Raw genomic sequence first — 5,625 nt, 5'->3', positions numbered from 1 at the left:
CTCCCCCTGTTTCTCCCTCCCTCCCCCGAAGCTGAACCACAGGGTTTAGTGTCGTGCCAAGATGCTTGACTGTACCGACTGTGCCATCTGCCGTAGACTGTCTTGAAGGCTCTCCCTTCAGACATACGCCTGAATGCAATGCTTGAGGTTTTCTCTATTATCTGGCTGCTGTGTCAGCCTTGCAAGTTTGTTTCCTTTTTCAAAAAAAAAAGACGGATTCAGAATGCTTTCACTTGCCAGCTTCAGAGCCTTGTATTTTTTTTTAACATAAGTACCATGTTTTAGATGTGCCAACTAAAGTGACCTTTCTCAGTCACTTCGGCTTTTTTGCCTTTTTGTGGGTTTGGGGGGATGGGGAGGTGTGTGGAAGTGGTGGCCTTAATGCTGTCTTATTCCCAGGCTTGGGATTGGGAGGGTGGGTCGGTCGGTGGTGAAGGTTGGTCCCAGCTGCTGGCAGAGCAAGACCCGTGCTCTCGTTTTAGCTGGGTGGTGGCGGTGGGCTGTGCTTTTCATCTTCGGTGCCAGACAAATGCACCAAGGGCTCATCAGCTGTGACGCCCCTCGCAGCCTGCTGCCATTGCCTTCAGCATAGAGGTGAGGAATGGAGGGGCAACGGGGTTGACCATGCCAAACCACACCCCCCCCCCTTCCCCAGTCAAGTGACACAGAGAAAAAATGGATGCCACGTACCTTATTTGGCGCAGGCCCTGTCTTGAGCTTGCTTTGTGCTTCCGTTATTATGTACAGCCGGGACTGGAATAAAGCAGCTTTGGCCTGTACCAGTCTCTGGTTTCAATGAAGTGTTTTTATTTCCTGCATTTGTGATAACTTAAATACCTTAACTTTCCATTGACTTTGTATCTATCTGTGTATAAATGGAGAGTTTACCTAACACGCGTCTCTGACTTGTCTTTACTGGATGAGAGGGATGGGATTGCTTCGGTTGGCTGTCGCGACTTAAGATTTTACTGGTTGGGTTGAAAATTTCCAGTTCACGGTATTACATAGAATCTCCAACATGCTGACAGGCCATTCACTCCATGAGGCAAAAGTGAGGACTGCAGGTCAGAGTCAAGATTAGCGTGGGTGCTGGAAAAGCGCAGCATCCGAGGAGCAGGGAAATCGATATTTTGGGCAAAAGTCCATTGGCTGTGCTGGTGTTCCAAAACTGCACACCGTACTCAAGGTGTGGCCTCACCAAGCCCCTGTATAACTGCAGCAAGACATCCCTACTCCTATACTCAAACACTCTTGCTATGGAGGCCAGCATGCCATTAGCTTTCCTCACTGCCTGCTATACCCTGCCTGACATGCCATTAGCTTTCCTCACTGCCTGCTATACCTGCCTGACAACCCTCCATTAGCTGCTCATTCCATACAGCACCACCCCCTTTTTGTCCCATCACTTCCCTATCCTTCTATTCCTTTGTGTTTATCCAACTCCCCCCCCCCCCCCCCCCCCTTTCAATGTATCTCTGCCATTCACCTCAATTACTCCCTCCATTTTCCCCAGCTCCGGCTGAAGACATTGCCACAGAGTTCCAGATCTGATTTATCCGTGACTGTCGTCTCGCCCATCCAGCTTAGGAGCAGGAATTGGCCTGTCAGACCTTTTCCATCATTCAGTTGGATCATGCTTGGATCTGCTTTCCCACCCATTCCCCAATGCCTCAGTCCATCATCAGCCAGTAAGCTATAGGGAGAGGCTGAATAGGCTGAGGCTCTTTTCCCTAGGGCGTCGGAGGCTGAGGGGTAACCTTTTATAGGAGTGTATAAAGTCATGAGGGGCACAGAGAGGGTGAATAGCCAAGTTGTTCTCTTCCCCCCCCACTATAGGGGAGTCCAAAACTAGAGGGTGGTGTATGTATGGAATGAGCAGCTAATGGAGGGTTGTCAGGCACGTATAGCAGGCAGTGAGGAAAGCCTTCATAGCAAGAGGGTTTGAGTATAGGAGTAGGGATGTCTTGCTGCAATTATATAGGGGCTTGGTGAGGCCACACCTTGAGTATGGTGTGCAGTTTTGGTCTCCTAGTCTAAGGGAGGGCATGCTTACAATTGAGGGAGTCCAGCAAAGGTTCACCAGACTGATACCCAGGATGGCAGGACTGACATGAAGACTAGATCGACTGGACTTGTTCCCCCCGAATGTAGAAGAATGAGGCAGGGACTTCGTAGAAACATATAAAATCCTGATGGGATTGGACAGGCTGGATGCAGGAAGAATGGTACTGATAGTGGGGAAGTTCAGAACTATGGGCCACAGCCTAAGAATAAGAGTAAGCCATTTGGGACAGATAAGGAAAAAATTCTTCACTGAGTTACGAACCTGTTGAATTCTCTCCCTTAGAAAGCTGTTTGTGTTGGGGGGGGGGGGGATTGCAGATTGTTAGAGGGAGCTGGACGTGGGCTCAAGGGGTATGGGGAGAAAGTGGGGATGGAGTACTGAAATTGCACGACACAGTCATGATCATAATGAATGATGGTGCAGGCTCAAAGGGCTGAATGGCCTTCTGCTATTTTCTGTTTCTTACTCTTTTAGGACTCCGATGAGGAGGAATCTCTTCAGCCAAAGGGTGGTGAATCTGTGGAACTGTATTGCAGAAGGCTGTGGAGGCCAAGGCATTGACTTAAACACACTTAGAAAAGGATAGGTTCTTGACTAGTAAGGGCATCAAAGATTATGGGGAGAAAGCAGAAGAATTAGGTTGACTTGATGGGCCAAATGGCCTAATTCTGCTCCTATATCTTATGGTTTATTTCCTTAATCTTATTGAGAAGGTTTTTTTAATCAATTAACCCCTCCTTATTTGACAAAACTAAAACCAGGATTGCCTGTTGCTGAGTTGGTTCTTAGCTGTCTTAAAAACAACACTTCCTGCACTTCAGGAATTCATCCCTCCACAGTATTGTTGCCAATGTGGTTTGCTTGGCCTATCATGGTGATTGAATTGACCCATATTACAGTAGTTGAAAAGTGTGGTGCTGGAAAAGCACAGCAGATCAGGCAGCATCTGAAGAACAGAAGAGTCAACATTTTGGGCATAAGCCCTTCATCATTATTACAGTACCCTTGTCGCATGCATTTCTAGCTTCCTATTTAAACAGATCCTCAACCTTGCCATTACTATTTGGAGACTCTTGGGACAATTTGTAATGTTTTCTACCATTGTACCTCCTTAGTGCCAGACTGGTTCCACTGAGCTTTTCTGCACCAATATCCTAATTCTCATGGCATTATTAGTGCTACCCTACATCTTTTTCTGGTGTGCCTGTCCTTCCTCAAGATTAAATGATGTTCCATTCCCAGCTTTGTCTCTACCTTCAATCACAGCATACATATTTATAACCATTTGTGCTCTATTGATCTGTGCATTCATAATAGTAGCTTTCTGACATTTGTTCACTTTGTTGCACCAGTGCTAGCCAAGGAATCGCATCTAGCGTTAGACATTATGTTGACTTCTGCAAGTCATGACTGGCTTTCTACAATCAGTATTCTGCCTGTTGTGAAGAGCCAAAGAGGTGTGTTGTGTTTGAAATGACCCACCAGTGCTGATGAATCAGAAACCCACTTCCTACTGGCATTGTGGGTGCACTTACAGCACAGACTGCTGTGGTTCAAGCAACCAGCTCATCACCACCCTCTCGAGGGGCAATTAGAACAGTAAATGCTGGCCCAACCAGTGAAGCCAATGCATTTTTAAAAAAAAAACAAATCTACATCCAGCTTCATTTTTGTTCTGCCTTCCCCTTTTTTGAAAATCTATTATTTCCAACTTTAACCCCTTGCTCAGGTCCTGCCCTCTACATTATAGTTTAAATATTCCCCTCCACTGAACCGGCTAACACCCAAAGTGAGGATGATGTTAACAATAAAGTGCTGGAGAAACTCAGAATCTGTGATGAATACAGAACAGAGAAAAGTACAGCACAGAACAGGCCCTTTGGCCCATGATGTTGTGCGGAGATTTAATCCTAATGTAAAATACAGTAACAACCTATGCACCTCTCAACTCACTGCTATTCATGTGCATGTCCAGCAGTCACTTAAATGTCCCCAATGACTCTGCTTCCACCACCATAGCTGGCAATGCATTCCATGCAGTCATAACTCTCTGCGTAAAGAACCTACCTCTGACGTCTCCTTTATACCTTCCTCCTAATATCTTCAAACTATGACTTCTTGTACCAGTCAATCCTGCCCTGGGGAAAAGTCTCTGGCTATTAACTCTATCTATTTCTCTCATTATTTTGTACAACTCAATCAGGTCTCCTCTCTTCCTCCACCTCTCCAGAGAGAAAAGTCCGAGCTTATTCAATTTTTCTTCATAAGGCAAGCCCTCCGGTAAACCTTCTTTGCATCCTCTCCAAAGTCTCTGTATCTTTCTTATAGGAGGGTGACCAGAACTGGACACAATATTCCAAGTGTGGTCTCACCAGGGACTTGTAGAGCTGCAGCAAAACCTCGCGGCTCTTAAACTCGATTCCCCCTATTAATGAAAGCCAAATCACAATATGTTTTCTTAAGAACCATATCCCCTTGGGTGGTAACTTTGAGGGATCTATGTACTTACACACCTAGATCCTTCTGTTCCTCCACACTGCCAAGAATCCTGTCTTTAATCCTATATTCAGCATTCGAGTTCGTCCTTCCAAAATGCATCACTGCTCATTTATCCAGGTTGAACTCCATCTGCCATTTCTCAGCCCAGCTCTGCATCCTGTCTATGTCACGCTGCAGCCTACAATAGCCCTCCATACTATCGACGACACCTCCAACCTGTGTGTCATCTGCAAATGTACTAACCCACCCCTCAACCTCCTCATCTAAATCAATTATAAAAACTACAAAGAACAGAGCCCTGCGGGACCCCACTCAACACTGACCTCCAGGCAGAATGTTTTCCATCTACAGCCACTCTCTGCCTTTGGTCAGCCAGCCAATTCTGAATCTAGATAGCCAAATCTGCCTGTATCCCATCCTTCCTAACTTTATGAATGAGTCTACCATGGGGAACCCCATGAGGAGGGAAAGAGTTAACATTTTGAGTGTGCTGAACCTGGTTATCTTGAACTCACAATCTACACTGTCATCCCCTGGCTTAGGGGAGAAAAACTACAACTCCCGGCATCCTTGGCGTCCGAAGAAACATCAACACGGCATGATGATACAGGAAGTGGCTGCAACTCCCGGCATCCTTCGCGTCCGATGAAACTACAACACGTGGGATGACGGTGCCGGAAACGACGATTTACACCCAGCATCCTTTCTGCCTAAAAAACAAACTACAACAGCTGGGGGTCCGGCACCGGAAGCGACTACAAACCCCGGCATCCTTTGCTACCTGAGAGAAAACGACCACAGCGGGGGATCCACCACCGGAAGCGGATGCAAGCGCGCGGTTGTCAGCGCGGACTACACATCCCAGCAGGCGTAGCGAGGGAGAGGGCGGCGCGTGAGCAACGTCGCGCCCACCAGCGGGAACGGGGGACCGGGATTGGGCGGGGGTCGGTGGCCAATGGGAATCGCGGTTGCTGGTGGCAGGGAGAGGGCAGCCGTTGGAGAGAAGGCCCCGGCAAAATGGTGTTGGAAAGTACGATGGTGTGGTGAGTGAGAGGGACGGG

The sequence above is a fragment of the Chiloscyllium plagiosum genome, chromosome 51 (genome assembly GCF_004010195.1).
Source record: "Chiloscyllium plagiosum isolate BGI_BamShark_2017 chromosome 51, ASM401019v2, whole genome shotgun sequence".
Classification (NCBI taxonomy): Eukaryota; Metazoa; Chordata; class Chondrichthyes; order Orectolobiformes; family Hemiscylliidae; genus Chiloscyllium; species Chiloscyllium plagiosum.
Note: the sequence above shows the minus strand (reverse complement) of the source record.